This window comes from Bufo gargarizans, chromosome 3, assembly GCF_014858855.1.
Source record: "Bufo gargarizans isolate SCDJY-AF-19 chromosome 3, ASM1485885v1, whole genome shotgun sequence".
Lineage (NCBI taxonomy): Eukaryota > Metazoa > Chordata > Amphibia > Anura > Bufonidae > Bufo > Bufo gargarizans.
This window is the reverse complement of record NC_058082.1, coordinates 360,195,452-360,208,351: the sequence shown is the minus strand read 5'-3', so window position 1 is coordinate 360,208,351 and position 12,900 is coordinate 360,195,452. Positions and strand designations below refer to the sequence as shown.

Below are 12,900 nucleotides of genomic sequence, written 5' to 3'. Positions count from 1 at the left end.
CTTGTATTAACTTTCTCAACGTGATAAATGCCACTTACTGAAGTGAGACAAACCCTTTAAAGGGGCTGTCTCACCAGCAAATCAAATTTATCATGTAGACAAAGTTAATACAAGACACTGACTAATGTATTGTGATTGCACATATTGCCTCCCTTACTGGCTTGATTCCTTTTTCCATCACATTATACACTGCTCGTTTCCAGGGGTCATGACAACCCTGCAATCCAGCAGCAGTGGCCATGCTTGAACACTATAGGGAAAGGCACCGGCCCCTCTGTGGGCTGAGACCCTGGGAGTGAGCATAGGCACACATGTGCAGCAGCTCCTGTCCCGAAACCCCTGGAAACAAGCAGTGCATAATGTGATGGAAAAATGTATCAATCCAGGAGGAGACAATAAGGACAATCGCAATACATTAGTAAGTGTCTTGTACTAACTTTGTCTACATGATAAACACAATTATTTGCTGAAGTGAGACAACCCCTTTCACTTTTTAGTTGTCTGTTCACATAGACGTATGAGACATATTGCAGGACAAGTTGTACTTTCTAATGGTGCCATTTAATATTCTATATAGTGAACTGGAAAGCTTAAAAATTATTAATGGGGTGGAACTGGAAAAAAATGCAACTCCACCATTATCTTACAGGTTTTATATTTATAGATGGTGTGTGAGTACAGTCACATTGTTACCACATTTATATTATTTTTGAGATATGGTTTAATACCTAAAAAAACAAAAACATTTATATTTCCACCTATGGAACTGTGTGAAGGCTCTCTTTTTACAGGGCAAGCTGTCGTTTTTATTGATTCTATTTAGGGGTAATGTATGACTTTTTGATCACTTTCTATACAATTTTTCTGGGAAGCGAAGTGACCAAATAACCGCAATTTGAGCATTTTAATTTATAATAAATACTCATGATGTTTATTTTTATAATATTAGTGCCCCTAGTGGACATAAACATGCAGTCTCATTAGAAAACTTAAACCACAGACGGCATTCAAATATTACTGCAGTCTACGGCAACATTGGTGCCTAAGGGCTCTTTCACACCTGCGTTCTTTTCTTCCGGCATAGAGTTCCGTCGTCGGGGCTCTATGCCGGAAGAATACTGATCAGGATTTTCCTAATGCATTCTGAATGGAGTGAAATCCGTTCAGGATGCATCAGGATGTCTTCAGTTCCGGAACGGAACGTTTTTTGGCCAGAGAAAATACCGCAGCATGCTGCGCTTTTTGCTCCGGCCAAAAATCCTGAAGACTTGCCGCAAGGCCGGATCCGGAATTAATGCCCATTGAAAGGCATTGATCCGGATCCGGCCTTAAGCTAAACGTCGTTTTGGCGCATTGCCGGATACGACGTTTAGCTTTTTCTCAATGGTTACCATGGCTGCCGGGACACTAAAGTCCTGGCAGCCATGGTAAAGTGTAGTGGGGAGCGGGGGAGCAGCATACTTGCCGTCCGTGCGGCTCCCAGGGCGCTCTAGAGTGACGTCAGGGCGCCCCAGGTGCATGGATGACGTGATCGCATGGCACGTCATCCATGCGCATGGGGCGCTCTGACGTCATTCTGGAGCGCCCCGGGAGCCGCACGCACTGTAAGTATGCCGCTCCCCCGCTCCTACTATGGCAACCAGGACTTATAGCGTCCTGGCTGCCATAGTAACACTGAAAGCATTTTGAAGACGGATCCGTCATCAAATGCTTTCAGTACACTTGCGTTTTTCCGGATCCGGCGTGTACCTCCGGCAAGTGAAGTACACGCCGGATCTGGACAACGCAAGTGTGAAAGAGGCCTAACTCAGGGCTTAATAGGGCCTTTACTATTACGCTACATGCACACGACCGTATGTGTTTTACGGTCCACAAATTGCGGATACAGTTTTTTTTTTGCGGATCCATTGTAATATTGCCTATGGACATGCACAATTTTTTTTGCGGAGCAACGGAACGGGCATACTGATGCGTACAGCACACGGTGTGCTGTCCGCGTTTTTTGCGGACCTATTGAAATGAATGGGTCCGCATCCTATCCGCCCAAAAAAAACGGAACGGACACGGAAACGGAAACAAAATACGGTCGTGTGCATAAGGCCTTACAGGAATGGGAATTTTCAGAAGACCCCATAGCAACCAACTGTCTCCAAACAACCACTCAGATGCCATGGTCACAGTTAACTAAAGGGTTAACTGTTTATGATCGGAGTTGGCTCTGATTACTGACTCTGCTGGCGGTGGTCTGCTGTGTAGAACAGCAGGCATCTGGCAATCCTGACACCTGCTCAGGTTCTGAGTACGGTAAGTGCCATGCTTAAAGGCTATGCACACCTTTGGGATCAATTGTTTTTTATTATTGTATTGTACTTATTTTGAGCGAATTTTTTTTTTTCTCATTTGGTCTTTATTAACAATATAGAATCCTTTTTTGTGTACAGAGCTGAGATGCTGAGGTGTTTCTAACCTCTTAGTAGTTTAGGGTACTTTCACACTTGCGTCGCCGGAACTGCCTGCCGAATCCGGCAATCTGCATGCAAACGGACAGCATTTGTAGACGGATCCGGATGCGGATCGGAAGGACGGATCTGGCATTGCAGTATTTTTAATGCCGGATCTGGAAATGATACATTCCTATGGAAAAAAAATGCCGGATCCGATATTCAGGCAAGTGTTCAGTTTTTTGGGCCGTAGATAAAACCATAGCATGCTGCGGTATTATCTCCGTCCTGAACAGTCAAAAAGGCCGAACTGAAGACATCCTGATGCATCCTGAACGGATTGCTCTCCATTCAGAATGCATAGGGATAAAACTAATCAGTTCTTTTCCGGTATAGAGCCCCTAGGACGGAACTCTATGCCGGAAAAGAAAAACGCTAGTGTGAATGTACCCGAAGGCCTCTTTCAGACGGGCATTGCGGGAAAAGGTGCGGGTGCTTTGCAGGAACATGCGCAATTCTTCCGCGCGAGTGCAAAACATTGTAATGCGTTTTGCACTTGAAAAATCAGCATGTTTGGTACCCAAACCCGAACTTCAAGTTCGGGCTTGGGATCGGTGTTCTGTAGATTGTATTATTTTCCCTTATACCATGGTTATAAGGGAAAATAATAGCATTCTGAATACAGAATGCATAGTAAAATAGCGCTGGAGGGGTTAAAAAAAAAGAAAAAAATATTTAACTCGCCTTAATCCACTTGATCGCGTAGCCGGCATCTCTTCTGCCTTCTTTCTTTGCTGTGTGCAGGAACAGGACCTGTGGTGACGTCACTCCAGTCATCACATGGTCCATCACCATGGTAAAAGATCATGTGATGACCGGAGTGACGTCACCACAGGTCCTGTTCCTGCACACAGCACAGAAGACAGACAGAAGAGATGCCGGGCTGCGCGAGCAAAAGTGAAAGTGAAAGTACCAGTCACATAGCTAGACAGTTAACCCTTTGTGACTGAACAGCTCAATATTTTTTAATAAAGGCCAATTAAAAATATAGTTTTTAGCCAAAAATAAGTTAAATGGACTCCAAAGGTGCACATAAAGCCCCAACATCCACTGTATATTTAAGGTGAATGTTGCCAAGGGGTTAAACAAACTATTGCAATGACTACTTGCAAATTGCTTCCTTTTTTTAAATATGCATCAGAGCAATAAAAAATTATTGTAAAAGTGAACATACAGATTTCAGTACTGTCTTCAATGGTACAAAATTAGACATTATCTGTTGACTGAGTCACTTCATTGATAAAAAGTCAAGCATAGAGTGCAAGGAAAAGTTTAGGACATCATCTTTCCAACAAGTTATTTAATCAAATGTGCCACTACTAATTGTGTGTTGCTACTTATAAAGGGGAAATCCACTGGAAAGATGTGATACATCAAAGAAACACGTGAATACACAGAGGAGCTCAGTGCTCCACTGGTTTCTAACCAACACCCCAAACCACTTTGGCTTCTGTTACCGGAATTCTTTGATCCAACGTTCAAGCAAATGGCCATTCAAAACAATGACAAATGTTTAGACTGTTGAGCCAGAGATTATGACAAAAATCTACTGTAAAGTAGAGCCAAAGGTTAAAGGGGTGGTCTCACTTCAGCAAATGGCATTTATTATGTAGAGGAAGTTAATAAAAGGCACTTATTAATGTGTTGAGTCCATATTGCCTCCTTTGCTGGCTTGATTCCTTTTTCATCACATTATACACTGCTCGTTTCCATTGTTACAACCATCCTGCAATCCAGCAGCAGTGGTCGTGCTAGTACACTATAGGAAAAGGTGCTTATTGCCTATATGCGCACAGGTCAGCGCCTTTACGTATAGTGTGCGGCCACTGATGCTAGATTGCAGTGTGGTCAAAACCCCTGGAAATGAGCAGTGTATAGTGTGATGGAAAAATTAATCTAGCCAGCAAAGGAGGCAATATGGACAATCACAATACATTAGTAAGTGCCTTGTATTCACTTTTTGTACATGCTATTTGCTGAAGTGAGACAGCCCCTTTAAGGGTCTCTGTAGAAGGTGGTAGATCCTACCAAAGTGATATTTTGATTTGTATCTATGATGTTAAAAGGTCATTTAGAGCAAATATGATGCCACAGAAGTTCACAGAACGGGGCTTACAAGTACTGAATTACATAAATCTTCTGTCCTTTTGCAACACTTACATCCAAGTTCAGCGAAAGAACTGTTCGATCAGCCTTATCAATTGGGTTTCTATTGCTCGGCTACTGAACATCAGCTAGATGAATACATACATACTACTATAGGAACTTGGAGCAAAGGAAACACATTCTCTAGTCTAGAGCGATGAATCACACATCACCATCTAGTAATTTAATGAATGGTCCGGCTATGGAATTTGCCAATAGAATACTTCTTGGACAAATACATTATGCCAGCAGTAAAGTTTGATGGAGGAGAAAGAACAACCTATGCCTTTTTCTCCTGGTAAGGGCCCATTCAGACGGCCGTATGAAGTGGTCTGCCCCCATTCCGCATTCATTTCAATGGGGCTGCAAAAGATCTGTGGAAAGGATAGAGCATCGGTGAGCAGGTATAACTACAAGAAGCTATCCCATTCACTTCTATGGGATGGCTTGTTCCTATACACTTGAATAGGAAGGAGCAGTCCCATTGAAATGAATGGGATAGCTGCTTGTAGTTACACCTGCTGACCGCTGCTTTTGCTGCGGCAAGCAGGTAAAAAATTAAGAGAAGGCTGCGCTAACATGGGGCACGTCTTCTCTTCAATCAGCTGATTGGCGGGAGTGCCGGGTGTCAGACCCCCGCCCATCTGATATTGATAGGTCATAAATAATAATAACTTGGACAACTTCCTTAACTTTGGTTATATTAAACCATGGAGAGTATGTACATAGGCTTCATAGGGATGGACAAATGTACTGCAGACTTTGGGAACTAGAAAGACCATTTCAGAAGCCAGTCTGATTTCTAAGTAGCCCTGCAAGAAGAAATTCCAGAAACATCAATAGAACACAGCCCATGCTTGAACATATACATAGCCAGTCCCTGGGTCAGAACTGATTGTACGCTACGTACCACGTTGCGTGCATTTGTAATGTTCTAAGAAACAGGAAGTAACCCTCGTTATTGCACCAGTCAGGGTCTTGAGGGTCATGGTTTTACTTTTCGTCTATGGAATTGATAACTTTGCGAAGCTTATCACATGGAACAAGATTCCACATCCAGCCAGGAAGTTTCATGTGCACATGTAAACTGTGTCAAAGAAACAATGACATGTGTCACCACCATCCTATAAATGGTATAAAACGTATTTACATGGACTATAAGGGCGCCCTCACACACCGTGGAATTTCCCACAATGAGATCCATCACATAAAGTCATCTCCTATGGCAGGGGTGCCCAACTTGCGGCCCTCCAGCTGTTGCAAAACTACAATTCATATTGGGCAGACTAGATGGACCAAATGGTTCTTATCTGCCGACACATTCTATGTTTCTATGTAACTCTCAGCATTCTCTGACAGCCTAAAGCTATCAGCCTACCACAGGGAATGGTGGGAATTGTAGTTTTACAACAGCTGGAGGGCCGCAGGTTGGGCATTACTGTCCTATGGGGATGCAAAGTGTCAATACCGCGTTCTGTTCTGTTGCGGAATTCTAATTCAGCAGCGGAACAGAGCGCAAAAAATGTTTTGTTGCAGATTTCCTGTCTCCATTCATTTCAATGGAGATGTAATCTGCACAGAACTCAGCAACATAATTCAAAAAATACCCATATTCTGTTAAGGAAAAATCTGCAACAAATTCCACAACAAAAACAGCAATTTTGTCAAATCTGCACCTGCAGATTTTGTGGTGGAAAATTCCGCAACGTGTGAGAGCACCCTGGAGAGCATCTTTACACTGACAGTCCACATAGCTACCCCTTCTTCTTGGGTAAGGTGGTCCACTTGTAGCAACAATATAAACACAGCTGCTTGAAAACCAGGCACCTTTCACTTGAGTAGTGTGTATATAACATGGGTGGGGGAGGCAGGAGCTTTCCCTACATCCTGACTCAAACTACTGGTCCCAAACCAGCTGTAAATTGGTCAAATAACAAGAGAGCTTCTCATCCCTGGACAGAGCCCTACAGAGGGTCCCTCCCAAGCACACCTCCCTCTTTTTGAAGCACACAGGGTTTCTCTGTTCTCAAGAGCTCACAATCACATACTTCTACTCTAACTTACTACATGTGGACTGCAACACATGAAATGGCAGAATGGACTGAACAATATAAACCTGGATCAGAGACTCAGTTTGGCCTGGAAGTCAAGCACATTAGATATTAGAAGACAAGGTTTAGGTTGATGAGACGGCTGGACATGGTAAACACAATATATACAAATCCACCAAACGTTATCATTATAGGTATAAAGGACGTATGTAGAGGTAACACTTATATAATGACTATAAAAAAAGCAACGCATCATATAGATTCATTAGGTCATGTAAAAAAATAAAGTACAATCAAACCTAAAGTGTATAGCGCCACAATTACTGAAAAAACTAAAACCTTTACATGCCCCCCAAACCAAAAACACTAAATCCACTTTGACATTGGAACAGTGGAATCTGATCAAAAAAGGCAAAAAGGGACATACGAAAACAAAGGGAAATCATAAACAAAAGGCACGATGAAGGCGAATATAAGAAACGAAAGCCAGAGCCTTGTCACATGCTGTCACTACACTCACGACTGAGTGACTAATATATAGTAGAGTCACTGGACCACAAGAAACTCTATTCCCTGCCAGCCCAGTCTCCCTTATTGTGCAGCAGATGGGGGAACCTCGGCTGCCTCCTCTCCCCTCTTAACTCACGCAGCGCCTTCATTTAAAGATGCTGTCTGCTGGGATCCTGCTGGGTTAACCCTTCTTAAAGCGGCAAATGAAATTTCTAATCCGAAACGTAAAAAATGTTAGCAGTAGCATGTCTCACCTGCTCCCTGCCTGTGCCTGCAGTGAATCTTCAGTGTCGGGAGGAAAGCATGAAAGAAAATAACACACGTTTATTTCAAAGCTCCTTATTTGGGCCGTGATGTCAGGGGGGAAATTGCTAATCTGAGGTCCGCCCACAGCTCCCCCTCCATCTCTGCCACCTCTTCCTCTCATCATGTCTATGTCTCCAGCATCTTTTTTTTATTTTTTTATTCAGTCTGTACAATTTCCTGCTCTACGAGGCCGATGCCCACTGGATAGCGTACACAGTCAAGGCTATGTGTGAAATAGACTATAAAGGGTGCGTGAGGTGCCACACCGGAGGGAGGGGGAAGAGAGACAAAGGTTGTCGGGAGATGAAATGTCACTCCTGGGTCATCATCACCTCCACTGTTATCCCAGCTAGAACACTGTAATAATGTGCATTATCCCCAAGGTAAAACGGATCAGCACTGAACATCAACTACATTCGATGGCAGTAAGATTTCTCACCTAAAATGTTTTTAACAACAACCAACTGACACAGCAAAATGACGTCATTGAAGGATGGAGGACTAAAAAAATAGTACAGAAAGGCTAACCACTTAATGGAAACTGATCAAGGCATCTCATTTCGCTTGTGTACTGCAGAAGACCTGCAAGGAGGTGGCTTCTGGGGACTGGACATAGAAAAGTTCTGCCTTTGGTGGAACGGTGGAGGCACAGGTAGATTTAATAACCAACGTGAACCAGAATACTTAGCTTTGCAGATACTTTTTTAAGACTCGTCTGACAAGGTTGTGAGGTTAAGCTGGAAAGGCGCATGGTCTACTGAATCAGGGAGTGGCCTAAGATGTGACAAAGGGCACCAGAAATGAGGTAACATTTTGGCACAAATTTTCCCGTATAAAGTAAACCAACAATTAGGTGGCATATACTTAGACTACACAGTCTAAAGATGCACCAAATTTATCAACCAGCATCAGGCAATCTAAAAACATCTGACTGCCTGACAGGACTAGTAAATCTGCTCCAATATGTTCAAGGCAAATATAGTAATATATCTACTCGAAGGTCCACACTACAGTACCTGCCCTGACCTACAGTAATCATATGCTTGCCCCAGGCAACACAAACTATGGGTGAATTCTACATATAGGGGGTAGATTTATCAAAACTGGTAGCTACCAATCACATTCCACCTTTCATTTTCCAGAGGAGCTATGAAAAATTGCTTGCTTGATTGATTGCTATGGGCAACCAAGTCTGTTTTCCTTTACACCTGTTTGACAAATCTGCCATGTTTTTGTTTTTTTTTTAAACCAAAACTTAGGCCCTGATTTATCAAGACAGAGTGTGCTACGTTGGTCTTGTTGGCCCTGAACTGCCGGAGCAGACATTTAAAAGGGTTTTCAAAGACTTTTCAGGCCCCTTTCAGATGAGTGAGTGTCACGCTCTGGACTCACAGTGCGGCTCCTGTCCTGAACTTCCAGCACTGCCGGGGTTGCATAGTATTATATACAATACATTTCAGAACTGTAAGCGAGCGAGCGGGTGTAAGCGAGTATTACCCGCGGGTGCAATGCGTGATGCGAGCGCATTGCGCCCGCACGGAATCCGGACCCATTCATTTTCATGGGTCTGTGTACATGAGCATTGGTTTTCAAGCATCACTTGTGCGTTGCGTGAAAACCGCAGCATGTTCTATAGTCTGCGATTTTAACGCAACGCTGGACCCATAGAAGTGAATGGGGCTGCATGGAAATCGTATCGCATCTGCAAGCAAGTGCGGATGTGATGCGATTTTCACAGATGTTTGCTAAGAGATATTGTTTGTAAACATTCAGTTTCTTATCACGCGCGTGCAAAAAGCATTAAATCGCATTGCAACCGCACGATAAAAACTGAACGCGATCGCAAACAAAACTGAATGGACTTGCTTGCAAAATCGCACAGTTTTCACTGAACACATCCGCAACGCATCCGGACCTAATCCGCACACGCTCGTCTGAAAGGGGCCTAAGGGTTACATAGAAGCATAAATCAATACAATGCTATGCGACCCCGGCAGTGCTGGAAGTTCGGGATGGGTGTTGCACTGCGAGTCTGGAGCGTGACACTCGCTCATCTGGAACCACCCTTAGGGCTCATTCACATGACCATATGCCACCTGTGCCCGTTTTGCGGACAGCAAACAGCACTCACTGACTTGAATGGGTCCGCAATCCGCAAGATATGGCACGGAGTGGAACAGAGGCACAGATCGGAAGCCCACAGAAGCACTACAAAGTGCTTTCTGGGGCTGTGGCTCCGCACCGCAAAAGATAAGACAAATATACGGTTGTGTGAATGGGCCCTTAGGGCTCAATCAGACGACCGTACCTGTTTTGCTGTCCGCAAATTGCGGAACCGCAAAACACGGATACCGGCCATCTGATTTCCACATTTTGCAGAACAGAATGGTCAGCCCAATGATAGAAATACCTATTCTTGTCCACAAAATAGACAAGAATAGGACATGTTCTATCTTTTTTTGCGGGGCCACGGAACGGTAGTGCAGATGCAGACAGCACTCTGTGTGCTGTCCGCATCTTTTGCAGCCCCATTGAAGTGAATGGGTCCCATTGCAGAACAGAGGCGGACACAAATATACAGTCTTTGGAATGGGCCCTAAGGCTACATGCACATGACCGTTGTGTGTTTTGCGGTCCACAAATCATGGCAAAGTGCGGACAAGAATAGGACATGCTATATATTTTTGTGCGGACCACGGAACGGAGCAACGGATGCGGACAGCACACGGAGTGCTGTCCGCATCTTTTGCGGCCCCATTGAAGTGAATGGGTACGCATCCGAGCCGCAAAAACTGCGGCTCGGATGCGGACCAAAACAACAGCCGTGTGCATGAGGCCTTATACTGATGATCAGCGGTATCTGATCAGTGGGAATCCTACACTAGGGACCCCTACCGATCAGCTGTATCGGGACCCCTGCCAATCAGCTGTATAAGGCACTGGTGCTACTGTGAGTGTCCCGGCCTTCTCCGTGCTTATCAAGCACAGCGCCATACATAGTAAAGAAGCTGTGCTTCATTTTACTACATTTTACTACTGATGGTGGGGGTCCAACGCCCGGGACCCCTGCCGATTAGCTGCTTGAGAAAGCACCACCGCTCCTTCTCTCAGCTCACCAAGCACAACGCCGTACAGTATAGCGGCTGTGCTTGGTATCGCACTCAGCCCCATACACTTCAATGAGGCTGAGCTGCGCCTGGGCCAAGTGACCGTTGAATGTGTCGTCACTGGCCTAGGGAAAGCTATGAGCGCCGCGGCCTTCTCAAACAGCTGATCAGAGGGGGTGTCGAACCCACCAATCAGATACTGATGATCAACCATAAGGATATGTCATTAGTATTAAAGTCTCAGAAAACCCCTTTAACGTGGGCCTCATCATAAATTAAATGCCTCCTCTGCCATCTGTGCGCCAAATGGAAAATCTACTCCAGCTCGTAGCTGGCGTAGTTCTCAGTAATAATTCATGTCAATTTCTGGTGTAAATCTTTATGAATGTGCTGGGGCCCATGGCTCCAGCTACTTTTTGAAAACTGGCAAGGGCGGTGTAAAAATGCCAGCAGCAACTAAGTTAGTTACAATGGCATTTAAAAAGTTTTTTGCAATGGTTTTGCGACTTTTTAATGTCAAATCCATGGCATAGGAGAATGTTAAAGGGGCTGTCTCACTTCAGCAAATGGCATTTATCATGTAGAGAAAGTTAATACAAGGCACTTACTAATGTATTGTGATTGTCGTCCATATTGCCTGCTTTGCTGGTTAGACATTTTTTTCCATCACATTATACACTTCTTGTTTCCATGGTTACGACCACCCTTCAACCCAGGATTGGTGGCCGTGCTTGCACATTGTAGGAAAAAGTGCCAGCCTATATTTGTTCCTATGGTCCCAGCCACCAGAGAGGCCAGTGCTTTTTCCTATACTGTGCAAGCAAGGCCACCGATGCTGGACTGCAGGGTGGCCGTAACCATGGAAACGAGCAGTGTATAATGTGATGGAAAAATGAATCCAGCCAGCAAAGGAAGCAATATGGACAATCACAATACATTAGTAAGTGGCTTGTATTCACTTTCTCTACATGATAAATGCCGCTTGCTGAAGTGAGACAACCCCTTTAAGTTTCCCCCTTAGTAGACATGGTTCACACATTGCTGCTTTGGCCCAGCTGCTGCATGTGACATTTTCTGCCAAAACCCTACATGAGTTTTAAAGAGAGAAAAATGTATGTCATCAGCCACACACAGGAAATGTACTGCATGTTGCTACAGATTTTATGAAATGTATACTGAAAATCTACAAAAAACCTGCCACATGTGAACGGTGGCCATCAGGTGAGCTAGAAGGACAGAGTTTTGCTTCTGGCAGTTTGCTTCCCAGTGCTACTGTAGGTACATGGCGTTAAATGTGGTCACTGACAACATCCAGCTCTGCCATACTCCTGCCTGGTAGCTGTCATACAATGATAGAAGGCTGTGTGCTTCCTGACAGCAGAAGGGACATTGTGGGCATGTGTGGGAGCAAAGTACATAGTGTGGAAGGGAGCATTTGCTGTGACTACTAGGCGAGGGGGCTGGAAGTACTGAGACCTAACTATGGAGAAAGAATGGGTTGCTGTGAGTAATGAGAGGATGTGCTGTGACTACTGGGCCATAGGGGGCTGATGTGACTTCAGAGAATTAAAGGGCTACCGGGGCGTGAATAGATAGGGGGCTGCTGTGACTATAGGTAGAGAGGTATGCTTTGATTAATAGGAAGGGAAGCATGCCGTTTGTAATACTGGGGTAGTGTTGCTATGTCTACTGCAAAAGTGGGTCGAGTGGTACAGAGTAGAAGAAAGCAGGAGAACTTCTGTGACTGTCATGAAACGGAGCTCTATTGTGACACAAGGCTAGGCTCCACATAACTGGTTGTAGTACATATTCTTCACTTTTATTATCATTGTTATTTCACACAGTGAAGTTACAGTACAGCTTTTTCAGATTCTTTTTTAGCACAGACCAAAAGTGGAGGTAAACTATAAACTGAAGGGAGGGAAACTGTGAAATAATTGAAAAGATTGTCCCACAATAATGATTATTTTCTTTAATATATGACTCACAGGGGATTATAAAGAAAGAAAAAAATAAAGAATCCATACTGTGTTCCCCACTTCCTGTTCCGAATCGACACACAGGAAAGGCCTAGAGATGTCTGCTCAACCAATCACTGGTCACAGCTGTGACCATCCTCAGCCACTGATTGGCTGGGCAGCTCTTCCTGTGTGTCGAGTCAGGCAGGTGTGTATATGTGAGCATGGCTGTTTTTTTTATTTTTAGCCCACTGTGAGCCATATATAAATACTTTAATACTGCTGGCCACACCCTTCAATTGTTCCACAGTTTATCTTCCTC

At 44.2% G+C, this 12,900-nt stretch overlaps 1 protein-coding gene across 4 annotated transcripts in view; it reads right to left on the bottom strand.

The window, feature by feature from the left end:
* Window positions 1-12,900, bottom strand: part of HIVEP3 (HIVEP zinc finger 3) — a 146,310-nt gene that overhangs the window by 59,173 nt on the left and 74,237 nt on the right. The window contains exon 1 of one of the 4 annotated variants that reach the window (XM_044287952.1): window positions 7,462-7,493. The exons of the other annotated variants lie outside the window; for them this stretch is intronic. The gene's annotated coding sequence lies outside the window, so the exon portion shown is untranslated. Of the gene's footprint in view, window positions 1-7,461; window positions 7,494-12,900 lie in introns of those variants that run through there. 4 annotated transcript variants of the gene reach the window in all.